The sequence below is a fragment of the Pezoporus flaviventris genome, unplaced genomic scaffold, assembly GCF_033815535.1.
Source record: "Pezoporus flaviventris isolate CSIRO_AGI_PZ_B2104156 unplaced genomic scaffold, CSIRO_AGI_Pfla_v1 ptg000078l, whole genome shotgun sequence".
NCBI lineage: Eukaryota > Metazoa > Chordata > Aves > Psittaciformes > Psittacidae > Pezoporus > Pezoporus flaviventris.
The window spans coordinates 12,748,687-12,775,452 of NW_026892626.1; the positions used below are offsets into that span (position 1 = coordinate 12,748,687).

The following is a 26,766-nucleotide window of genomic DNA, read 5'->3' on the forward strand; positions in this document are numbered from 1 at the left end:
CATGAAGAAGGAAACAAAATGTTCTGCTTGAGGCTTATTTATTCCTTGTTGAATAAACTGTCCACTTTTAAGGTGTATTTACAAGTGCAGCCTGTGCTTTCAGAGGGTTGTAGGATTTGGTCTGCCATGAATACAGGAAAAGGCAATAATTCTTTGCAACCTGGCAGCACTGATTCAGTTGAAACTTTTAAGTAGAAAGAAACTGCATTTTAGAAATGGCCCACCCAAAGTAAAGCCTTTGCTGTGTGTCCATCCTTCCTTCAGCACTTTGGAGCTTAGTTCAAAGGCAGCACTACAGTTCCTAGGATAGCCCAAGTCAAGTAGATTAGTGAGCAATGCAGGTGGATTTGAAGCTCTGAACATCTCTTTCTATTCATTTTATTCTATTTCATCATGAACTTGTAAATTATATAAAAAAATATAAATAAATACACTGTTCCTACAAAGCAGGACTTGTCTTCCCATCTCTGCCTATCTGAACACACAGCCTGTGTGCTGCAGCTCTCTGTGTGTTCAGACAATTAGTGCTGTGCTTTGTATCTGTGTTTGGACCGTATGGCTAAATCTCAGCCCATATGTTACAACAATGTTATTGAAGGTGATTTGGAAAGGCACCCTAATTAAACAGCACAGTTGGCTAGCTAGGAAATTCACCAGTGTGACTTAATATCACAGTATGAGTCAATTTGGAGAGGTGGTTTTATCTGGGGGAGCTCAAGGCACGTTTGATTTTGATTGCTGAATTAAGCATGCAAAATGGAGAATCCATAAGCATAGGACCATGTTTAAAAAAAAAACCCAAAACTTACCTGTGGGATTTAAACTTCAGTTTTGTGTGCAGACCATCCATAGATATGATCTAGAGGAAGACATTCTAGGTCTGCGTATAGTTACCTATGGCAACTCTGACAAGATCACTGATCTGAATTCAAATTCACATCAACTTGCATTGCATAAATAGAAAATCCAAAAGAACAGCTTCCAGTGCAATTTGCTGCTGAATGTACTTCAGATATCACATAAACTGGCTGAAATGAGGCCAAAAGTTTGCAGAAGATTTGTACCTTTGATGTTCTGGTTCAACAGGGGTGGCAGAGTAATCCAGGGAAATGCTGCACTGCGGTACCTCTTCATTGCTGAGGACCTATAAAAACTAGGACCCTAACTACACTACTGCTTCTCTTGGAATTGCAATAATTAGCCCAGTCCGGGTCACAAATGAAAGCTGTAAGCCATCTTCTGCAAGATAATGGGTCATCAGGTCAAGTCCAATAAGCATTAATGCACAGTAATTTTCTACTGCCCCAAATTCAAACTGATAGCACAGCTGACTCTCGACTGTAATTCAGAGGTATAGAGAAAGCACAACATTCCCCCACTTGCAAGGACAAGAAAGAAAACAAACTGCAAAAATACAGGGGCCGCTGACCTTGCAAAACTATGGTTGCTCCAGTCAACCTCTTTTGACTTGATCTTCACCCTCACCTTCAGTAGGAGTGTTTAGAATCAGGGCCCACTGGCACTCACAGATATTGGTGCTTAGCCTGGTTTTGGAGCTTTCTCTTTCTGAAGTTACTGAGTAATATCTTAGTTCTATTTATTAAACACTTTAATTCTTTTAAAGGAAAAGGAAAAGCACAATAGGAACTATTACAGAAGTAACCTGGGGTGACATTTTATCCTCCTTCTGTCATGAGCAGAGAGGCGAAAGAACCAGAAAAGAGAGAAATGAGCCATAAAAAAAAAAATGAGCACAAGATGACACTTGGATCACTGCATGTCGGAAACGCCATACAGGACCAGAACATCGTCTTCAGTCAGCAATGATATCAGTTTGTCAGCGTCTTCACCATTGTTTAACTGGACACAGCACTGCTCAATTATCACCTGTCCATCCCATCCTAAAAATGAAGTTAAACCGTCATCAAATCATCAAATTATTGGAATTCTTGACTATTTTATACACTGGCCACCCTGTCACTGTCATTCCCTGCATCACCCCTGTGCCCTGTGGGATACAAGCATTTCAGGTAAGTTGCAATGCAAGATCTATTGAACCCCAGGGACTGGATAACTGAGGGAGTTTTGGTAATAGCTACAATAAATATACAAAGAAATTCTGAAAAGGAAGATTCAACCAGCATGTGCTAATATGAGGGTTTTTCCATCCTTATAACCTGCTTTGATATTCCCTTTACCAAAACCCTCTTACATTTTGCAAAAGATATGCCCAACATTTTACCTCATCCTTCTAGATTCCAGCTGGGATCAGACACTGAGGTTCTCAGTACAGCAGCTACATATGAAAACTTGCCAGTCCCTGGAAAAACCAAAAACACACCCTAGAAACAGCCTGGATAAGTTTCTTCTTTGCATTTTTTCTATTGCAGCCTTTATTAACCTGCAGCAAGAGATAAATTATGTATGTATTTTACAGTGATCTTGGTATCCAACACTTACTTGCTTGCAAAAGTACTAATGAGTTGAGGGGACCCCATCAAGAGGCATCACACTCATGGAGAGAAGGTGGAATTAGAGTAGGTGGAAGGAAAGAGCTCCTTTTTGAAGCTTGTAGCAGCTCCACCAAGGAGAGACTGATGAGTGGCTATTTGCATTATTCTGGGGGAATTCCCTTGAGATTTTGGTTGTACACAACCAGTTTAAAGGGTGACAGTTTGCTCCACTCTGTTTCTTTCCCCTTCTCACAAGTTCCTAAGGAAGGCACCAACTTCAGCTGACTCCTGCTGGTTTGTGCAGCAGGAGTCAAATCCCACAGCAGCTTGTCACAAACCCCAAAGCACCCACAGACATCTGCAGAAAAGACACTTGTTACAGCCAGCCAGAGGTGGGTAGCGTGGATAATCTTGCCAGAAGCAAAACTCTTGCTAATTCTCCTATTTCACTCCACACATTATTAAACATAAAATATCAGCACAACACAAAGCTCATAAAAGAACAACAACACAGAGACATTTCTAAGATGCTGGGGGGGGGTGGGGGTGGTGAAAGGGCTTTAGGTTCACTTTAAATAATTACTGAAATCCTGAAGGAGAAGCGGTATGTACTGTGCCTCTACATCTATTATTTCTGTCTCCTGCGCCCTTGGTGAGCTATCTAAGCAAGGTAGCAGAAGGTTCAGCTGAAAGGCATGGAAGTTTTGCATCTAAATTTCCCTTCAATATGAATTTGTGAGGACTGTGTCTTTGAACAACACAGTCACCTGGGTTTATTTATTTATTTATTTTAATCTGATTTCTTGCTTGCTTCTTTATGTTCTCTGCAACAGCTGGCAGTACTACTGCCAGATGCCATCAAAGTCTACAGAGTATTAAACAGGCTAGCCTTAACCCTGGGCTTGAAAGAGTGATGATGTCTCAGCAGAGGAAATAAGTGAGACAGAAGGAGCTTGTCAAAGAGTTACAACTTCAAACTAACAAAATAACAAACCTGAGATTCAAAACACTGCTTAGTAGCTCCAACACCAAGCAGATGTACACACCTACATTTTTGTAGTTTGTGTTCTTTCACGGCAATTAATTTTCTTAAGCAATTCCTGGACTTTGCAAAAGACTTAGCTGAAAATATCCGAATTGTGTAGGCAAGGAAAAGAAATGGGTCTGGACAAAGATTTGTTATTTTGATGAAGAATCCAGTGTGGCAGGTAGCCATGTCCACATTGGATATGTCTTCCCTCTGCCGAGGATAAAGCATGCTTTTCTAGAACAGAAACACCCACATTAACATCCCAGGTTACACCCTCAGGTACACCCTCTCTTAACCAGATCAATGGAATTGCAGTCTTCAGCCCAAGCTCAGAGCAAGGCTCAACCACCACCATAACTATGCATCCTAATGTCTTCTCTGCTCCATCAGAAACTGGTACAGTGACACCTATCAGTGGCAGTAATACGGTCTAGCAATATCATTTTCCAGCAGCTGATTCACAGTGATTTGCACTCCAGAGGCTTCTGGAAGTTTCCACAGGGTCCTTGTGGAGTTACCCATTTTGATTCCTTCTCTCAGATGCATCTCATGGAGCACTATTGAAGCTAAGTGGCTTGAAGTTAGCAGAGGATTATTTCCAGGATATTGGCTATTCACTAAGAGTTAAAGCTGATGCAGTGGCTGCTGAGAAGCCAACTGGAATAGGTAATGGTAAGGAGCTGAAGCCAAAGCAATGCAAGCCAACAGGATCACTGGAAGCCAGCAAGAGCTGTCTCTGAGGACTGCCCCACTGCACATACATTTGGAGCACAAAAAGGGAAAGGAGTAGCTCAAGGGCCATGAATCAGCCTAGCTGAGCGACTCTGGGAACTTAAACACTGCTGCGCCACCAGAACTTTGCCTTATCATATCCAAGGCTCATTAAAGCAAAATACTGCAAAATGGCAGAGAAATAAAGTCTGATCCAAATCAATATTTGGAAGACACTGTTGACAAAGAGCATAATATATATGCCAAGCACCCTCTTAGGAACAGACCAATTGGGTGCAAACATTCCTGAATAAGAGATAGATACATTTATAAAAATGTCACTGGGTTTCAGAGCAGCACGAGAACTCCTTACTTTATCAGTTTCCAGGCACAACTCAATCCTCCCCTTTCTCTCTTTTGCCCCCTATGACCAGTTAAGAGCAGCCACCCCTCCTCAGTCTCTCCACAGGAGTTAATTCATTCATCTGTTTTATGCAGACATTGGGATTGCCCTGAGAGTTTCCAAGGTAGACAGAGAAAGTGGAAATAAAAAGCAGCTCCCTGCATGATTTGTGAAACATGCAAAATACAATAGCAATAAAAACAGTAATGAGTTCATTACAATAGAAATGGTCTCATTAGCAGTGCAAACGCCAGTCATAGACGTGGCCAGGTTCCTGATGGTGCAGGGAGTCTTTTAAACACTGCCCTTCCCTGCTCCAGCAATATAAATCCAAATTAAAAACATATAAATCCTCAAACCCTTGGGATGCTGTCCATCCCTTTGCTACCCCAAAATGTGACTGTGAAACAGCACATGGGGTTCAGATGCTCAGTGAGGTAGTGATACACAGGGAAGCGTGCTATCAGCAGAGGTCCTTTCTGTTCAGGCTTTCACTACCCCAAGAGGAGGGGAAAGAGAACTCCATTTGCTGGCAGGAGATGTCTGGAGCAATGCAGTGGGAAAATGTATTTGGAAATACTTTAAGTGGGAGAAAACCAGTTTTCATCAAAATGCTGGTAATGAATTCAGGGCATTTGCAGACGGATGGTAGGAATGGGAATTATAGAACAGCATCAGAGGTGTTAGGCCAGTGAGTTGGGGTGCAGCATACAGATTGTGCATGCTCTGCTGCTTGACACATACCTCTCAGGAAGATGCAATGAAGGATGATGGTATTTGCCTGTGGCTGGAGCATGGCTTCATCTCTTCACCACAGCCAGGTGGTGTGGTTTCTTTGCTTGCGAAGTTACAGGCAGAAGCATCGCTATAGCTGAGAACATGCTGTTCAATGGTCATACTGGGGAAGAAAGAGCAGCCAGCAGATGGGACAAGACTGGGACAAGCATGGGAATGGCATTACTCTGGGGGCCTGGGAAACATCTGCAAAGGAAACTCGGTCACTAATCCTGGTTACTCCTAGATTCCATATTGTGCAGGGACAGAGAGTGCCCAAGCTTGGAAAACAGGCATATTAATTAAAAAGAAAACATTCATTTTACTCTTTATCTATATAATGTCTACATATGCACCACTTGAAAGAGAGGGCTGAGGAACTTGTATCAATGCACTTACCTGTGTACATAAGATGATCTTCTTACCTTAATTTTATAGATCAGAAATTGTACTGCAGGAAATGCAGAGCTCAGTCACAACAGGGCTTAGTGGGCTTTTGGCTGGAGGTGCCAGAAGTAGTGCAGCACCTTTCTCTGGGCAGCAATGGAGCTGATGTGTAATCTTTTCTGCTGGCTAACATCCATAATTCTGAGCCTACACAGCCTGTCCTGGCTCACACTTTTTCCTCATTCCACATTTATATGCCTTAGGGATCAGATGTCACAGGACCAGGGTTTTAGGGGACCTGAAACAGTAGGTGCTGCAGTACTATAGTCCCTCCACACACAAACCTATCCATGACTCTTCTATGGCCATACAAAAGCCCACAGCAGAGCAGGGAATTGAGCCCCTGCAGGTCAGACTGTGCTCTAATTGCCAACCGGTACCCCCTGTATGCAAAATCCTTTATTCACTTCTAATCTAGGCTACCAGAAATGTACAACTCCATCAAGATCTGCAAGGTAATAATGAGCTACACTCTTCAAAAATGTACTTAAGGTTGAAAGTGATTAAAGATGCCTCAGCCTGCAATTACCTATTACTCACTGGTGTTCTAAACGGTTCATTTTTCACATCATTCCAGGAAGTTGTAACTTCTTAAAGCAATGTTTCTGGTAATTATGGGAAAGCAGCAACAGCAGCCACTGAGCATTATCTAATGCTGCAGCAGAGCCAGAAACGCTGCCTTCTGCAGAGGATATAATAAGTGCAAGGACATGGCAGAGAGCGGCAGCGTGTGGTCTGACTGCTCAGCATCTCATTGCCGAGGACTGCTGACCACTTGTGAGGAGCTCAGGTTGTTTGAGAGAAACGCTGGTCTTGGGAAGGCTTAACCCTGTTGGTCTGTGTTTCTGAGACCAGCTGTGGCCTCAGGACAAGGGAGCTCCTGATGCAGGTCAGTAATGTGGAACTTCCTCTTGCTGGGTTAAAGTCCTGCTTCTCTGAAGCTGGTCCAGGAATAAGACTTTTAGGAATGTATTTTTAGGCTTTCTACTTTTTTGACATGCAGTTAAAGTAGCTACAGGAGACGCATCTGACCCCTAAACCTCAACAATCTGCCTTCACCTGCATGGCTTTCAGTCTGTTACAGTTTTATTTCCCAGATTTACCTTGCAAACAAAGTTAAATGAGACCTAGTTTTCTTGTTGCAAAAATAGTGCCACTTTGGCACTACGCTGATAAATACATGGGAGAGCTACCACATTGCTTACATAAAAATAGAAGTATAAATAAATAAATGAAAAAAAAATATCCCAGCCACTTGAGACAACCACTCCATGCCAGACACTGTAATTGCAAAACCAAACACTGGCTGTCCTGGCTGCCTCCACACATTACCCATGGCAGGGAACGAGCCCTATCAATGGCTATATCAAGCTCAACAGTTTGTCACAGGGGAGAACATAGCTTTTAAGGATATGGGCTCCTCTAGCTGGATGCTGCCCTACTTTAGACACATACCTGCAATAAGCAGAGAGCATTAGTTGTACTCGTGCTGTAGAGAACAGACAGGCATTTTAAATCTTGCTTCTGATTTTGCTGCTCAGCTTGTCACTGGGACATCACCACCCACCTTTCCTCAGGTGGCTGTCACCTCTGACACAGCATCACAGGGACGTACATCCTGAAGAGAGAGAAGGAGAGAAAGGAGCAGTGCTAGCAGCCCAACGGTGGGTTGGTGACCCAGGGCTTCCGGCTCTGCTTCTTGTGCCTGGGTGCATCTGGGCTGTGACATGTTTCTGCATTTCCAACGCAGACAACCCTTCGCTTCATTAAGACAGCCTTCATACACGGCCATGCGGTGACTCTCACTGCTTTGGCTATGGAGTTGAAAGCATAGGAAGAAATTAATTATTTACTGCTGGTTCTGCTACACGTTTTGACTTGGAAAGGAAAAAATGTGCAGGCACGTTCCCATTGCATGTCCAGGCTCAGCACTGAGCTCCAACCTGCTCCTCCCGTGATGTTTTCTCACTCATTCATTCTTCCTCCTTTATACTTTTCAAAAACCATGGGATTAAGTGTGCTTCCAGGACAGCCTATATTGCCTTACATGTGCCTGTGGCTTGGAAAGTGGCATGATGCTTTGGTTTAGTTTGGAAGAGGATATTGGTTTAAACAAACTTTATTTCACCCTGAAAGAGCAGGCAGTGATCACAGCTGCTGACTTCATGATTTTTTTCCTCAATAAAATAACAGCAATAGTTTGTTGCTGTTTGGAACTGTTTGGAAGGTACTGTGCACACCCAACACTGTATAAATATTCAATGACTCTATTCCTAATAACCACCCCAGTTACTAATGACAGGAACTTATCTCAAGAATAATAATAATTTTTCCCAAGATAACTTCAGCCCATATAATCTGAAGAATTTATCTCAATAATGAGGGGAAAGATACTAGAAGTAGAAATACAGAAAAAGAAAGATGTGCAACAAGGATCACAGAACCGTATGTCTTCTGTGATAACTGCAGTGAACAAACAAACGTACCTTCTTGCTCAGGTATGCATCTGGAAAAATGAAAACATAAACCAAACCCTAACTTATATATGATGTATTTATGCGAGTTAAAAAACTGGGAAGGTGAGGGTATTTGGCTTTGCAGTCAGTAACTGAGCTACCGGGCTGGTGGAGGGTAGGCTGGAACCCCACAGAACAGCAGTGGGGTTACATGGCTGTAAATTTGGGCAGGTGACAAGTTTTCAGCTCAGAAGCAGCATCCCACCACCGGCTAGACTGTCTGCTACAGAGACACCCAAACTCTGTGAGGGGTTAGTGATGGCTGGAGCTGCTCCACATCTCAAGTGTAACTAAAACCCCAATGGGACCAGCAGGACCGCTGGCAGCAGGGGCAGGTCTCCCTTCCCACGCTCTGCCTAAGGCTGCCTCTTATTCTTCCTGCTCATACAGGTCAGTCAGAGAGCCCTCTGCCTTTAAAGCAGAGAAAGGCAGCTGAGAACACAAGTTAGCAAAAGGAAATGAAAGAACAGCAACTACCAGATGATTAATGCTACCAATATGAACCGTGCTGACAGCTCAGAGCCTGGGCAACTCTGCTGAAACAGACAGACTTAGTCTTTCAAAACACAGGAACTGAAGAAAAAGAAGCTACCCACTGGGTATGTCTAAACCCACAGAAGAGTGATGAGCATGTCTGGATTGAAGGAATTAGCTGGAGAAAATTTCTGGCAATGTTTGCCACTCTTTATCTGGGTGCTCAACATCCACTCAGCTCAGTGAGCAGACTGAGCTACCAGTACAATGTCTACTGGCTGAAAACGCAAAGGCAGCAGCACGTGAACTGGTCTTCAGTTTTTCCGAGTTGTATTTTTTCACCCTGACCTGTATTTCGAGTGATGAGTAATTTTTGTTTTCTACTTTTCCCCTCAAAGAGCAGCAGGCTGCAAATGCTTTGCCCCAGCTGGGCTTTCCAAGCCTCACTGCCTATTGCTACATGGCAAAAAGGCAGCACCATGTACCATGATCACACCCCATGCCATGATCTTACCCCACAGGCAAATCTCCCCTAGACCACCAGCCTCCCATTTCACTTACAGAGTCAGGAGATGCTGTAGAAAACCCAAAGGCATAAAGAAGAATCAAATACACATTGAAATACTTGTTGCGTGAGTGCATGAGCACAAGATGTGCTCAGTTTTCCATTACAGGTTTATGGCATATTTATTCATATCATAAAAACAGCTCCCGAGTGGCAGGCTGAAGTCATTGGCGCATTAGCCCTAGTGTGAAACTTCCCACAAAAGGCAAATAAAGGCTTTCCCCAGGCCTTGGGGTTACAACAGGGATCTGCATCCTGCTCTGCCCAAGAGCTCTGTACTCGGGATTTAAAGTTACCTGAAATAAAGATCTGTACTCTGCAGCCATGTGGTTTTCCCCATCATGGCTGCTGCACAACGTGCACTTTACAAGTGAGGGACTGGTTTCACTCTGTGTGGCCAGGGCACATGCACCCCAGCAGAGACAGAAAAGTAGTTTTATTGCTTATTATACTTCCTGCCCACATTACAATCCCAGGTCACTCTCCTGAAGGGATTACAACACTACTATTGTCTCAAAGCACTTGGAGACCAGCAGGATGGGGGGGGCTGATTTGTAACTCATAGGAACATGTAAGGTGAAGTCCCAGTTTCCTCATGTTCTTTTTCTCATCTTTACATTTGGGGTCTGGTCACAGTTGATTTGCTGATAAGCAAAATAAGAACAGCACAAGCAGTCAGACATCAGGGGTATCCTATTGGGCCAAAGCAGAAAAAGGCTTACACAACATCTTCTAAGATTTATAATTTGGAGAGAAGGAACATCACCTCTAGGAATCCAGCTTTATTGGATACTCTAATCCAGAGGAGATAAAAGCACTTAGTAATTACTGCTGGGTTTTCTTTGAAGAATTGGGTTAAATCTCTTTTGAAAGTAGATGTCTGTTTGTGTTCATTAGATGTATAATTTAATTTATTTAGGATCTTTTCCTCTTTTAAGGTTTTGTTCTAATGATAACTGTGCTTTCCCTTCCCCTTTGCCTCTCTTTTCTCCCTAAAGATAGGAACTTTTCATTCATTTTAGATTCCTTAATTTAACAAGGAACATCTTCAAGTTGATGCATCTTCTTTGGGGCCTATTTTTGTCTCCCTATTTCCCCACCTTGAAAATGTATTGCCTTTATTAAAAAAAAATAAAAAAATAAAAAAAAGGATGCTCCTCTTGCTTGCCTGTTTAATAATTCTGAGATTTATTTGCTCATGAACATCTCCCGTCTGAACCCTCTATTTATGTTATACATTATAATTTATCTGCCAACCACTACTATGCAACATTGCAACAACATAGGAAGTTGGGCTGAAAGGGAACTTGCAAGGCCATGTGATTCATATTTCTTCCCCAACTCAGGACCAACTCTGCCTACAACATTCCCGACAGATGTTTTTCTAACCTGCTGTTAATAACCTTCATGACATTAGGTGCACAGCCTCCCATGACAATTTCTATTAATATTTAACGGTTCTCACTGTTAAAGCTTTTCCTAATGTTTAACCAAGATTTCCTGAGAGGCAGTTTAAGGCTGTGATTTCTCATCCTGTTCACATGGATTTGATCTTGTTAAGTCTATCCAGCTGAGTGAAATAGTCCAGCTGAGCTCCCAGGAGCTTTCTGCACTTGTGTTCCCCTGCAAATATAGAGCTACACCCAAAATTCAAATAGAGATCAGCTGTTCGCCTTGCCCATGCCTGACATCTATTGAGATTTTGCTCTGTCCAAAGGAAAAAACACAAACAAGAAAACCACTGAAAAGTCCCTTATACATCACACACTGCTCTTAATTGCACAACTCCCTTCCCCTTCCACCCCACCATGTAGCATGACAACATTCTTCACTCATGCTCTAGGTTACACACAGAGGTCTTTGAGTATTGACCAGTTACTTCTTCACTGAGCACACTAATATTTGGATGATGATAAATGAGCTCTTCCCCCATGCTGAAAATGCCACCCAAAAATAAGTTATACCTCTAATTTGCTATACAAATAAAGAAAAACTTTGGATGTCCTGTATCTTATCTGTAAGATGAGAATATGTACAATGTTACTGACTCATAGGTGCTCTCATGGCTCTATAAATGAAGACTAATGTCACAGTCAGCTTTGCCACTGGCCTGGTGGATTCATTTGGGTCAGCCAGTTAACCCTTCTTTTTACATGACTACCTATGTTAAAGTGAAAGATTAAAAAAAGATATATTTACAAATTGCATATGAGGGATGCTCTGTTTTACTGTTCTCATGTCCGACGATTATCATGCGAGTCTTTAAACATCCCCAGTGCAAAACACTGCATAAGTGGAAGCAGCTCAAGGCTTCACGGCCAAGTAGACAAAACAGTTTCTTACTTCCCTTAGGCAAGAGGGCTAGGAGGTTTCACAGCCACTGGTGCTCCTCAGCCTTTCATCTTTCCCTCTGAAGTAGCAGCCCCAGCAGTGTTGGCTTCCCAGAGCTTCCACAGGCAAAGCAGGCATCTGCTAACCAGGGCAGAAGCCAGCTGGGTCACAGCTACTTTGCTGTTCTCAGCAGTTGCAGTAATTTTTCCTGCCCCTAGCACTGGCCCCTGTCTGATTATTAATATTTGTTTTCATCATTATTAATATTGCTACTACTATTTCAAATAACAATGGATCAAATTCCTTCTCAGAAATACTTTTTTATTAATATATAAAGTTACTACATCCTACAGAGATGAAAAGAGAAATGTTTCTATTGTATTATTGGGTGAGATTTCTTCATGCTGGGTGATGGAGGAACTATGGTCAGAACAAATTGGGTATCAGGGTCAGACAGCACTGAGCCACTGCCTCAGGCATCTGGAAATGCTGGCTTCCCTATTCCTAGAGCAGTTGTAGCCTTGGAGGCACAAGCCCTGAAAACGTGGAGGTCCCACAGTGCAACAGACCAAACTGGTAGGAGAGCAGAGGGGATATATCAGACCACAAATGATCAAAGAATTGAAAGCTTTTTTCTTTTGTTTTGATTAATGCCAAATTATTGCCTTGCTGGCCTCAAGAAAATGAAATCCTGAGCAGCACAACACATCCTTTGGGGCTAATCAGAGATTCCTTGTTCAGCCCCAAGCTGGAACACTTTTTGGTTTTTGACCCTCTGGAAAAAAAATAAATATCATGGACACAATTAAAAAAAATGGTGTGTTTTGGACTGGAAATAAAAGGACTCAAATACTTTGTTTTCTCTTCCAAGTTTTGACCAGTTCTCTTGTGTGAAACTGTTTCACAAATTTGCCTCAAACAGTTTTTGTCTGAAAGAAAAATAAAAAAAAAAAAAAAAGCAAAAAACCAACAATAACAAAATCTTTTGCTTTAACTCAGACTTTTTTCTCTTTGGCACCACACCATAAATACACCATAAGGGCTGCATTTCCACCAGACACTTCACTCCAGTGAAGCAGATGCTGATATTGAAAAGCTGCTGAGGTTGGCTCAGTGCTCCCTGCACCTGGGATTGGGGGGTCATGTCCCTGGCCAAGGGGACAAGCAATGCCTCTGCTGGAGGATGTTTCTGAGGACAGATAACAGAAACAGCAGTGTAGATACAGCTGAGCAGACCATTAGGCATCATTGCTGACCTCTGGATCAGTCTTGCAGCCCCTGATCTCTTGGTTATTTAAGTGATGCATCGGGCCCCCAGTGCATACCGAGGTCTGTGCCCAGTCCTGGACAAGTAACAAAGGAAATCCCAGTCTTAAGGAGCTCACATTTTGCTTTCACTGCCTGTTGAAAAGAGCAGAGGAGCTTTGGCCTGGGAACCCTGAGACTTCTCCAAGAAGACATTCGACTTCTGCCTTTCTGCAGAGGACACGACTGCCCAGATGCTGTGCTGAGGGAGCCAGAGAGATCTCAGCTGGTAAGAAGGACAGCTTATCACTTCTCTCCTAACTAACAAATCAATAAAGGCTCTTCAAAATTAAGCCCTGTGGGTCATACTGCATCAACAAGTCTGTAAGCACAGCCATGGCTCTGTCTCACAAGGCAGGACAAGGGACTCAGCATCACAACACAAAACCTCAGAAGCGCAGGACCAAACCAAGAAATGCACTGTGATTTCCACAGAAGCAATTTAAAAAAATCATTGCTTTTTTTGTTCCTCAGTTCATCCTTAGCAACACGCAGAGTCTGCAACAAAATACATCCGAATATACCTGCATTAGCTCTCTTACCTTATGCACCATCACACTTCACAGCCTCCACCACCACTCAGTTTGCAGCATACCTCTGAAGCACAAAAGTGTCCAGACACCTAATTTAGGTGTAGAAAACAATTTCTATGAGGTCCTGACCCTGCACAGCTGCCACCAACTGCTCTCCTTGAGGCTGGCAGAACACAGTGACCAGCTAAACGGCAGTCTCAGAACAAAATACCTTTGCAAATGGAGGACTTTAGGCAGCTGGGCCTGAATTTGTCAGAGCCCACCTGAGCACAGTTAGGAGCCTGATTAAGTCCCCTCAAGGAGGCTGAGGAGGTTACTGGTACAGAGTATGGCATCTCTCTTCTACCCGTATGGCTGTGCCCCACTCCAAACAAGCTGGCTTTCCTGAAATTGGACTGTATAACAATCCCTCTTAAGTACTGAAACAGATCTAATTATTCACATAATCAGGGAATAGACCCCCCCTTCTGTTTCCCAAAAAGCAGGTAAAATGGCCCATTGCAACAATGCACGAGAGAAAGGCACGTGCCACCCCAATCCCACATGGAGTATGTGCAGTCTCTCACTCTGCAGTCTGTTGCCAGCCCCACAGCTCTTTTCAGAAACGATTGTACAACACAGCAGAAAATCAAAGGGTTTTTTTTTGCTACTCAATAAAACACAAACCCAAGCCAGTGAATTCTCCACATCCAAATGTTACTTGTGCAGAGCAACCCAGCCATAACCTCTTCCATCGGATGCCTTAGAGCAGAGCAAATCACAGCTGTGATGAGGTGTCCGGGCAGCCTGATTCTCCCATCCTCCCCTCACATTGTTTCGCTCCTCTGGAGCTCATGGAGCTGAAAATAGGAGTGATGGCAGCATAAGCAGCATTGCTTTGTGCTCTGTGGCTTCCCAGCATCTCACTTAGGCAGTAAGGAATGGGAAGTGAAAGCTCCTTGGGCTGACAACCCCAAATCTAAACTGTAGAGTTCAAGATCTCTCGTTACCTCTTAGAACACACAGGAGAGTGCAAAGACATTGTTTTAACCACCTTGTGTGTTACCTGATCCCCTCTCACTTGCACAGGGAAGATGGATGTCTTTGGGTCACCAGCTCCTCTCCTCACCCTGCTGCCATTGTTTCTCCCTCTCAAGCTTCCTTTCTCAGTTTTGTTTTTCTATATTTCACCGTTTTTCTCTTTTCTCCTTGCTGCTGTTCTTGCCCCAGGGTACCCCTCCTGCTTCCCCAACATGCAGGGACAAGTTCTTCGCTCCTTAAAGAATAGCCTTTTCCCCAGGGAGCAGCACGTCCCCTTGGGAACACCTTCCAGCCTGCTGGGGAAGTACGAGAGCCAAACCTAATTTTTTGATTCCCATTTCCTCCTCCTTAATGAATTCTCTTCCAGCTCTTGGGGGGTTCAGGCTGTTGAGCATCCCCTTGCCATTCCCTCTTGGCGTTTTGCTTTGCCAGTCGTTGTGTGTGACTTTGTGCCTGCAGGTGTCCCCATGCCATGCCTGTGGATGCCAGGCTGCTCCCTGGATTGAGCAGAGCAGGGGGAAAAGGAAGCACAAAGTCTGAGACATGCCATCTGCCAGGACCATGAGGTGGACGGGAATTCCCCGAGCAGCTTACAGTGCTGTGCATCAACAGTTAAACCACGGTGGGAGGCAATAATGATGTGCAACTCTGCTTTTTAGATACAGCGTGAGTCAGCTCGGTCACATCGAGGAACAAGGAACAGTGGAGTGGTTCCAGCAGCAGGAAGCACAGACAATGGACTCACCTCTGCAGCAACTGCATTAACTCTTTGTAGGTTGTTTTCAAGCTCATAAATAATGAATAGAAGCTATGGAATGTACTCAATGATGGTTTTGTCGTGTTTCTAAAATTATGTCCAACTTCATGAGCTTGTTGTCAATACCGACTGCCAGAAAGGCAAATGAGCAGAGTCAGTGACCTCTATTTCAAGAATTTGACCATCCCCAAATTTCTCTTGAAGCCATGAATTGTTTTTAAGACAAACCAGACAGCCTTTGGTTCCTTTGACTTTTTGTTTTTGTTTCTCAGCTTCGCAGCTCTCCATGTACCCCCATGTCACACCTTCAGACCACAAAGGTAAAGCATTTGTGTAATGGCAGTTTTTATTGTGTGCTCCAGAAATGGGTGCTGTCAGTCCATACTTGAAAGTTCGTGGTAGGTTTGTGACAGAGCTATCCTGAATCATCTCCACTTACGCAGGAATTCAGACTGTGTTTAGTTTACACACATCCAGCAAAATAGGTGTTGTTAGGAGTGTGGCAAACTAAAATCACAGCTGATAGGTGATTGTATAGTTTGGTTCTGGAATCAAGGCTCGATATTTTGCTGGTCACCAGCCTGGGCTGGTGTTATGGGACCAGCTCTGTGCTGTTGCAATTCGCAGATGCACGCAAACTCATTATGGGTTGGATCAGAGTCGAGTCCCAGCCAACACCAGTTGCAGGAGAGGCAAAAGCCTTTTCCTATTGCACAAGGGAACGCACACAGGGAGAGAAGTTGGTGCTGTGGCCCAGACATAAATCAGTGCCGGGAACTTGAAATTAAGACTTTGCTCCGGTGATGAGTAATCTCTTTGCATAATACTTCTCTGGATGTTTTGGATACAGCAACATGTTGTTTCGCCTGTAGCAGCAGATTTTGGAAGGGCTTTCTTACTAATTCATGTCAAATCTAGTTGAGCTGCAAGTCTGTCTCAGCAAAATGAAAAAATGGCTCATGTTTGGAGACTTAGACAAACATACAAATGTCTTTAGAAGAATGAGTCTTCCATTTTAAAACATATGTGTTTCCTCCTTTCTATCTGTTTTGTCTTCAGGCTTTTTTGGTTTTTTTTTCAGACTTCTTAGCAAATGTGTTGGCATGAATAATATGTTTAAGGCAAAGAGAGCTTCCAGAAAACAAAGGTTTTAAAAGTCATAATGGTTGATTCATCATGGTAAACATCTGATTTCTGCATTTACTGTCCCTCTAGTGAGCGTGCTATAGTATTGCCCAAGACTGAAATGTCTGATAGAAACAATTATAATTTTGATCAATAAATGCTGTAAATGATCTGTGTATCAAAAACTGACTGCAGAAGGGTTTGCTATGATGACTCATTTCCAAGGAAGTTACTGTCTGCTCAGTAAGGTGGCCAAGGGGGGAGAAAAGGTGTAAAATGAATCAAATAAAAATTACTAATTATTCACCCTCCTCTTGACATCCATAGAGGTGACCCAGTTGGCTGGATACCCCTCACTCATCCCATATGGGGAGAAAGAAGAGAGATTAAAGTAGAATAAGACCTCTCTGTTCCTTTTGAGCAATATGCATTTGTATGTGCCAAAACCATCTACCTCCTATCATGATAGTCACTTATGTCCAAGACTTTCCATCTAAAACCAGATTCACTTCAGGAAATGTGTGAACAGAGCAGATCATTAGTGCAGGAGTGAACAGGGATTTCTGAGCCTGTTCTGCACTGGATGTGGCTCCAAGTCCACAGAATCACAGACTGGTTGAGGTTGGGAGGGACCTCTGGAGATTATCTGGTCCATCCACTCTACTCAAGCAGAGCCACCTAGAGTTAGCTGCCCAGGACCATGTCCAGATGGCTTTTGACCTCCTTCCCTGGGCAGCCCATGCCAGTGCTCAGTCACCCTCGCCATCACAGGGCCTATAGTTCAGATTTGCATCAGCTAAGAAAAAACTGTGACAAGAACAAAATTGTCAGAGAAATTAAATTCACACCTTCATTCCCACCTTCCCAGGCTACCGCAGGGCTGAAACATCTGCGGGCTGTGATCAGTAAGTAACCAACCATGAATTTGGTGGGTTTAGTTGATTTCTTTTCTGCATATTCAAACCCCCTTGAGAGTTTTGTTGTTATCCAGTAAATGCCTCTAGGAATCTTTCCTTTAAAATCCATACAGATTTTGTCTGACATAGTTTAACAAGCCAGCACAAGGTCTCTGTTGTCAAAACCCACTAAAAACATTGAAAAATTAGGCTTTTGTTGTGTTCCAGCCTAAGCTGATCTTTTTTATGGGAGGAATCTTCCCCCTAAAGTAATTTGTACAAGGTCCAACTCAGTGTATGTAAGCTGTTCCAGCTGATTTCCCTGCTCTCTGTGCCCTGGATTGCACAGCTGGTTATGGGCTTGGTGAGTCACAGAGACGGTCTTTGTACACCATTCCCTTCTGAAGAGCACCACCTCAGCCCTGATAGACACAATTCTGCTGTCACTTGTTTTGTTCTGAGCAGTCAATAGAGAGTTTGTGGGTCAGGGTTAAAGGGAAAACAGCAGTGGGAGACATTACTGTGGGGATCTGTTACAGACCGCCTGATCAAGAGGACTCTGTGGATGAAGCACTCTATAGACAGATAGGAACAGCCTCACACTCGCAGGCCCTTGTTCTCATGGGGGACTTCAACCACCCTGACATCTGTTGGAAGGATGGTACAGCCCGGCACAAGCAATCCAGGAGGTTCCTCGATCGTGTGGAAGACAACTTCCGTCTGCAAGTAACAGAGGAGCCGGCAAGGAGAGGTGCCGTGCTTGACCTCGTGCTCACCAACAGGGAAGGGCTCGTTAGAAATGTGATGCTCCAGGGCAGCCTTGGTTGCAGCAATCATGAGATAGTCGAATTTGAGAGCCTCAGAACAATGAAAAGAGCTTGCAGCAAGCTCACTGCCCTGGACTTCAAAAGAGCAGACTTTGGCCTCTTCAGGAACCTGCTCACTAAGGTTCCATGGGAAATAGCCCTAGAGGGCAGGGGGGCCCAAGATTCTTGGTCGGCATTCAAGGGTCACCTACTGCAAGCTCAGGAATGTTGCATCCCAACCAGAAGGAAGTGCATCAGGAGGGCCAGGAGACCTCCTTGGATGGATAAGGAGCTCCTCAGGAAACATCAAGGGAAAAAAGAGGCTTATAAAAGGTGGAAGCAAGGACAGGTGGCATGGGAAGAGTACAGGGATGTTGTCCGGGAAGCTAGGGACCACGTTAGGAAAGCTAAGGCCCAGTTAGAATTAAACTTGGCTAGGGATGTTAAGGATAGCAGGAAGGGATTCTATCGTTACAATGCAAAGAAAAGACAGACTAGGGACAACGTAGGCCCCCTCTGGAAGCTATCAGGAGAACTGGCTACACAGGATTTGGAGAAGGCTGAGGTTCTGGATGACTTCTTTGCCTCAGTCTTCACTGCCAAAGGCTCTGACCACACCGCCCGAGTCCTGGAAGGCAGACACAGGGACTGTGAGAATGAAGACCTTGGGCCCACCGTAGGAGAGGAACTGGTCCAAGACCATCTTAAAAATCTGAATGTGCACAAGTCCATGGGTCCTGATGAAACCCAGCTGTGGGTCCTGAAGGAGCTGGCAAATGAAGTTGTGAAGCCGCTGGTCATCATATTTGAGAAATCATGGCAGTCAGGTGAAGTTCCCGATCACTGGAAAAAGGGAAATATAACCCCCATTTTCAAGAAGAGGAAAATGGATGAGCTGGGGAATTACAGACCAGCCTCAACTCTGTGCCTGGCAAAATCTTGGAGCAGATTCTCCTGGAAGGCATGCTAAGGCACATGAAAATCAACAAGGTGCTTGGTGACAGCCAGCAGGGCTTCACTAAGGGGAAATCCTCCCTGACCAATTTGGTGGCCTTCTATGATGGGGCTACAGAACTGATGGACAGGGGTAGAGCAGTTGATGTCATCTACCTGGACTTGTGTAAAGCGTTCGACACTGTCCCCCACGACATCCTTGTCTCTAAACTGGGGAGCTAACCCTTGTTTCTGAAAGAATGGAACGACATGAAAACCTTATCATCATATGAGAGAATAGCCAGGTTTGGGCAGGAATCAGATTTCTGTCAAAGTCAAAATGCAATTTCATAATATCAACTCACTTTGGTAAATAACGAAATCTGAAAAAAAAACCAGTAAAAATAATCTTGGCCCATAGCTATCAACAAGTGTCATTTTAAACATAAAATGTACAAAATTTCCTTGATTTTGAAATTTAAAACAACTAAAAAACCCCCAACGACAACAAATCACTGCCCCTTTTTGCTTGTTTTTTTTCTCTTGCATCTGCAACTTATAAGTATTTTGAAAATTTCAAAAGAGAGGAGAGCTTTTCGGGGCAAATGATCCAGAAGAAAACAGCCTTCTTTCTCAACAAACTGCGTGAGAGAAGTTCTTCAAGTGGTCCTAGCAACTACAAGTAATTGCTAATACCAATGGCTTTTAAAGCACCCATTATCAGCGGGATCAAACCACAGCTCTTGCACAGTCTTAGGAAACAATTCTCTGTACTTTTTGTTAAACAAAGCCGTAACAACAAACATATTTTTTAACTCCATTAAATAAACAGCCTCTTTCCTTCTCACATGCTTGACTATGAACAATGCAAACCTTTGCACAGCAAGGGGTCAGGTTTTTATGGGCACCTGGCAAGATCAGAAGTGCCACAGTTCTTAACACCTAGTTCCTGGATTTTGACCTACCCATTTAGAGACCTCAGCCACAACTGCTTTGTGTTATTTGCCATAGACAGGGTCCACCTTACACTGTCATATTTGAAACTCAGGGAAGAAACCTATACTGTATTAATGTGTTAACACTCTAACGCTGATTAACTACTGTCCATGGTGCAAGAACATCTTCTGGTCCCTAGCACTTTAATAGAATTTGCTTGTAACAATTCTCACCGCACACTGGCCTTACAGCTTACAGACACTTATAGCCATGTGTGGAAGCAACCATAGCACTATCCTGCCTACTCCAATGACTCCTGACATGTTGGTTAGGGTGTTTAAGATGTCTTTCACTTGTTACATTCCTGAGCAGTGCTCAGGGACTGCAATCTATTCTACCCTTTTAGCAGCTGTAAAACCAAACTGTTTACAAGATGCCTAATGCTTTCAGCTTCTTTTTTGTTAAGGTCACATTTTTTTCCAAAGAGTTTGTTCACAAAAACTTTCCACTGCGTTGTTCATCACCTCTTGTGACTAATTAACCTTTTTTCCATAACTAAACTTGAAGGGCAAAAAAAAGTCTGCCTTAACCTATTGGTGTAAGAACATATAAACAGAAAAAGCTCTAGTTTCACTCTGTACTGAATCCAAACCTAACAATCCTTAAAGGCAAAGGTACCTTTACAACTTCAGTTACTAACATATGCAGTTACTAAAGAAATGAGTCTAATACAAAAGATGTATAAATAACGACTGGGAAGGAAATAGCACAAAACTGGTGGCTTTCTACAAATACGCCACCATTTTTCCATGACTATCTCATCCAGTATTATAAACGCTCTGTTAGTGTCTTACTGCAAAAGCATTTTCAAACGTATTGCTCTGTAGACTATATGATTTTTTCCTTAATATAGCATTCAAGCTGAATTAACTATCTGGTTTGTCACTTAAGTAACAAATCAAATTGCTAAAAAATGCTTATTTATTGGGTTATAAATGTAGGATTTAAGAGGCAAACCAGGGGTTTCAACCTGACCTCTAGACCATTACAGTAAAGACTTTACCTTTGCTATAATGCTGCAACATGGCCACATTTCTGAGATGAGGAACCTTAAAACTCATTGCTGTTTCATTATAGTGTGCCCCCACAAGAAATTCTCCATGTGAAAAGCCCTTTGAAGTTAATTTAAGAAGCACCCAAAGGGATCAGGTTATTTTCTTTATGGTAGCAAATGAAGGCATGAGTTAGAGCTGTGCTTTTAAGGTGCCTGTGTTGTAACTGGAATGGCGAGGTTTGCTGGGAGAGAATGATTTTGGCCTCATTGCTTTGCTGAATCAGGGCCTTAGGACTGACTGGTGAAAATGAGTAATTTGAAAAGTACAAGCTCGTTTTGTCCTTCTGCTAATTGAAACAACGCTGTTCTTGCTTGATAGGGAAACTCATGAGCTAGGGGCTGTCTTTCCTCCTCTGTCTTAAAACCCACAGGGAAGGCTATTCTTGTGTGCCCTCTGTGAATCAGTGGCACTGGTTTAGATAAGAATTTCCATACCTTTACTGTACTTCCTCACATAGACTTTTCCTACAGATGACCTTTTGGAGCTGGAAACTCTGACCATTGAGGAGAGAACATAATTTCCTGCTTGCTACTGTAAGTGAACCTTGAAACAGCAGTCCTGCACAACAGCCCAGCAAGGAAAACGTGAATAGTAAGATCAAATGAGGAGTTGTAGTGAAACAAATCAACATACAATGATCAAAGTAAGCTAAAGAATCTGATCTTACTGGACAGGAGGAGCTGGTGTTCTTTTTCTAGCTCAATTTTTAACTTCTGCTATTGGAAGCAGAATTTCAAGCACCTTAAACTCCGGAAGATTAGTAAAAATGGTGAGCCACTCTGTCCCAGGCAAGCAAAAAAAGAGAAACTTTATGCAATAGGAGAGAGAACTTGTTATTTAAAAGTCATCACAAAGTACCTGGGTCCAGATGAGGGAGATCTCAGCACTTTATGAAGCATTTGTGCAAGAAAAGGGAAAAATAGGAAGGCCTATGGGGAAAAGGTTTACTGTTTCAGTTCAAAGAGGTAGAAAAAAGCTGGAACACAGCATGCCACTTCCCGTAACAGTGACACTCAGCTGCAAACATGCAAGCAGAAAGGGCAGGGAGGGGAAGGAACTCCCACAAAGGGTAGGATTAGCATACTGAGGACAGGATGATTTCAATTAAGGACAGTGCTAATCCAGGCATGCGTGAAAATATCTGTGCCAGAGAGTAAATTTCCTGGAAATTCCCCAGCACATCTCCTCCTGCTTGGGCACAGGCTCTGGTCTACAGCCTCACTCCTGGGCGCGTGGGCTGGCATGGAAGTGTGAGCAGAAAGACCGTGCAGCTTTGTTAGTGCTGCACAGCCCAAATGGTTTTTCTCTTGGTCTTTGAGATCAGTGGTGGCATGGAGAATACAACAGACTGAGCGAAAAAGCTCTGACAGACAAAGGAGGCAAAGGGGTAAAAACTCAGCCACTGTCTTCGTCTTGATGGCTTTTTGCCATTGTACCAAATTAAATGTACAGGCTGTCTCCACAAGTGTGATTAGCATAACAGCGCAGCAATAGGCACTGGAGGAAGAAGGAAGAAATGCTGATGTCCCTGAGATGTCTAACTGCAGTGGGAGGGTTTTTCTCTCTCTTCCATGAAACCTCAGTCTTTGAGCACCACACTGAGTATTTCTGCCCTTTGAAAGACTGCTTTGAAGAGCTGTACCTGAATAAAGATGCAAGGTATGTACCACAGATAACTTGCTACAAATACATGTTCTAAAGAGTCCAGTGTACACTTCCAATTAAATAAATGTATTTTTTCCACGAATGCATTTCCAGAGATGCACATCAGGAGTATTCAGACACATGAAATCCCAAGCACAGAAAATCAGCAAGTAAGTAGGGAGTTCTGACACTGAGCAACAGGCCCTATACTCTGCTCCCCAGCAGTGGCACCAAGGGAGCTCTGTATACTTTAGGGAAAAGAGGAGAAAAGGGTGAGCAAAACTCTGCTTGTTGTCATGGAGGCAAAACAGTGACAGACAAATTCATCCATCTCACAGGATTGCTGTCACCATCTTCTCTACAGCTTTTATCTTTTTCCCCTTTCCAGTACGTGTGTATAGAGAACGGCAGAATGATGAAAGATGAAATAACAATGAGTTGAATGACAAATTCAGTAGATATTATATAATGAACACATTCTTCAGAATTGTTTAGGAACAAGATTTTTCTTGTATAAATAAGACAGAGGATTTCAGCATGGCATGGGACCATTTCTGTCCATCTGGCTTTGCAAAGGAATTATGCGGGGAAAGTAGAATTACACTACAAGCAGCAAAAAAAGAACTGAAATTATATCGGTAAGAGTAAAACAAACAAACAGGAAAGAATCCTGCCTAATGCTGGTTAAAAATGTGGAGCTGTTCTAGAAAATTTAAGAAGAAGTGGGAACTGATGGAAATGAAAGAACTAAGCTTTGAATTTAGTAAACGATGCTTACTTGATTACACCCATATGCAGTCACTGATGAGCTCTTGAGCAGAACTGATGAAAAATTGGATTGTTTACATGTATTAAACCAAGCAAATGGGAATCTGAGCTCAATGTGCCAAAAAAACCTTGAGAATAAAATGCTAGCAATAATTGCTACATTTTATGTGTCAATGGCATGCCAGCAAGGATTCTGCATCAAATTCTGACCAATGGAAAAAGATTGGGTATGTGAAACTGTAATATCACTTATCTACCAGGCAGGACACCTGATGACTGACAACTTTAATTTTAGCGTGAAATTGGCTGACTAGCTGTTGAAACATCTATCCCTTTTGACAGGGATAGTAGACTCCGGATGTTTACCACTAGAAACTTCCAAAGTCAGCCTCATGCTCTACTCATCTTCATTTCAAGCAGCAAAGAGAGCAGCTTTAACTGAAATTACAGCTCTCCATCAATGAGCTAGGCAGTGATTTTCTCATGATCTCGTTGGCACATACCATGCTTGCCTCTACGGAAAGGTCCATATGCTCATGAGAATACTGTGGCCTTGCGCACCCAGAGGACAAAGTGTGATCTTTGAGGCAAGGGTGTGAGTTAAAATCAGAGAGACTTTATTTTATATGGAATAACATGGGAATCAGAAAGGCAGATTTTTAATCAGAGCCCTTTTTGTGTTCTTCACAGTCAAAAGTAGTCTCACCAAAAGAGCTTGAATTTATTCTTGGGTTGTATGTATGTGATGTGGCATGAGAAAACTATGAATATGATCTAGTAATGGGACTATAGCACACATTACCTTTTGGCAATTGCACAGAAAGCTATGATCTGGCTTTTCACAATAAATACTAATTGGGAGAGAGAATAGTCAAAATAAACATAACTATTGTACATTTGTTATGTTACTAAATACCCTGAATATTACAGCTCTCTCTTGCCTGGACAGAAGAGATATTTTAGTCTGAAAACAGCTGTGCTTTGGTAAGCTAGGAGAAAAGCATCTCTTATTTTTAAGCTGAAATCTCATAGATGTAAAGACCTGACATGGTTCTAAGGCCTATTGCATTAGAATATCTTTGGTTATTTAGGAACTTCATTAGTACTTACAATCATTTAATTATTCTGAATTTGATAATTGCCATCCACTCTGGGTTGAGGGAGTGTTTACAGCTAAACAACAATTAAATCAGGAGCCAAACAGCAAATTCCCAAACCCTTTCAAATCATCCTTGAATTGTGAACTGCCTTCCTCCAGGGCTGTTTTCTACCAGAGAAATCACCATCAATTCCAGGACTTCGCCACAGCACCATGTGAAGATTTTGCGTTCCCTCTGATTTGTCATTTAACCACAGTAAGAGTTCTCCAGATCAGTCCAGGCACTTCTAAAATATTTAGTTTCACAGTGAAAAAGGTCCACAGAGGACATTCTTTTATTCACAACAATAAGGGACCGTCCATCAGCCTATGACTGAGAGACCAGGACAGCCACTCCATAGGGGAAGAGATGACATTAAAAAAAAACCCAAACCAAAAAAAGTATCTGCCAAAGAAAACATTTCCCTAGGAATTTGTGGCTATTAGGATCCTATTTGCCATTGCCTTCTGCTGTTTCGGCTGCCTGGTGTCCCAAAGTAGTTGTAAACCTTACCCATAGCAGCTCTGGAGTGACTTTGCCATGCCAAAGCAAAACAGGATACTAATGGTGTTTAACTTTCCTAAAACTGCCATCTAAACAATGGCCTAAGGGAATGGTAGAGTACATATGAAGCCTGAATGCTGCACTGACTTTTGGATTGCAACAGAAGGCTTCCACAGAACTGAAGGATTACTGCTAATTTTTATTCAAAAAGGAAAACTAGAACTGAGCATAACTTGTACACACAGAGTATGTTGAATGCTGCATCAGCCCAGAGACTATTAGCACATAATTAATTAAAATGGCTTGGCACTTAGGCTTATGCTACTGACACTATGAGAGCTGATGCTGGCCTGCTTTCTACTCTCATTACAATCCATGTCAGTAGAATGGACACATTTGATACCATTTCCTGCTCTTTGTTACAGTTATGCCAATAGCAGGAGAAATTGATTCTGTGAAAGTGAGAAAGCATTGCCAGCATTGGAATGGAGGAATAAATTATTCTCTGGTGCAGATTATAATTGTAATGTAGTTTGGTGAGAAAAAATTAACTCCTTCTTCTGATATGGTCAAGGGAATTGTTCTGTGGTGCTATGAAATAATGCTTCGATTTGTGGCATTAAGTAATGAAGGATTCACATGAAGAGCCTTAGCTATAATGAAGACACGCTTGGGAAAGTGCGAGGTGCTCTCTCACCCCAAGCTTACGAGTTTACTAGCTTACCTGTCCTAGGGCATGCACTCAGTGAAGTCACCTCTCAGCAAGAAATGTTTTTTATTATCTAGAATCAAACCTTCAGAGCAGAACTTGCATTAGTCTTCTTAAGGATCCATTCCTGAAAAGAACAAAAAGAAGAAGAAAAGGTGTGCAGTCTGCCCTCGGTGCCTCTTTGATAGCAAAGGGTAACGCAGTCTTGCAGGTGAGTGCCCCAGACAACTGCCAGAACTTCTTGCCACAGCATCCCACCAAGATCAGCCCTGTACAAAGCTGAGGGTGTCCTGCTTTGGAAAACAAAGCAGGAAAAGTAGACGTGCGTAATAATGAACAGGAAATGAACAAAATATTGGATTTTATAAACTTGAAGAGAAAATGTTTCAGCTTTTATTTATTTTGGGGTGATAACTTAGCTCCTTCAAAAATCCACTGAATCAGAAGAGGTTGCTTTGCCAGAAAATATTTTCTTCCTAACTGTTGTAGTCAAAGACTGCATGAAACCCTCTTGTTTTCTCAGATTTTAAGGGTAAGGACTTGCTCTGACATTGCAAGCAAAGGCAGAATGTAAGTGTTGTTAAATCCTCGGAACTCCTTTGACCTCAGTGGGGCTATGCTGTTACCCCAGCTCAGGCTCAATCTGCAGCCCAACCCTCTTGCCAATACTGAGGTCTGTGTATCTGCACAGCACATTTAATGCAACTCTCGAGGATTTATTAATGTTGCGGTGTCACCAAGAGCTGATTAATTATCAAGGATTTCTGCACAGCAGCTAAAAGGAGAGAAATGCACTTTGAAGAACAGCATCATCCATGCCAGTTGTGTAGCAGAAAGCTAATTATTTCTGCCTATGTCATTGTTGTTGCCAT

General features: G+C 42.8%; 1 long non-coding RNA gene across 3 annotated transcripts; it reads right to left on the minus strand.

Moving 5' to 3' along the window:
- Window positions 1-163: 163 nt before the first annotated feature.
- On the minus strand, window positions 164-26,009 carry LOC133279725 (uncharacterized). Of its 3 annotated transcripts, none has more exons than XR_009746962.1 (3): window positions 25,910-26,009; window positions 810-1,144; window positions 164-301 (listed from the first exon to the last, which is right to left on the minus strand). It is a non-coding gene; the product is annotated as an uncharacterized LOC133279725 (long non-coding RNA). The 3 variants fall into 3 exon arrangements; XR_009746960.1 differs by lacking the exon at window positions 25,910-26,009 and adding an exon at window positions 13,552-13,671; XR_009746961.1 differs by lacking the exon at window positions 25,910-26,009 and adding an exon at window positions 5,342-5,568.
- Between the last annotated feature and the right edge of the window lie 757 nt (window positions 26,010-26,766).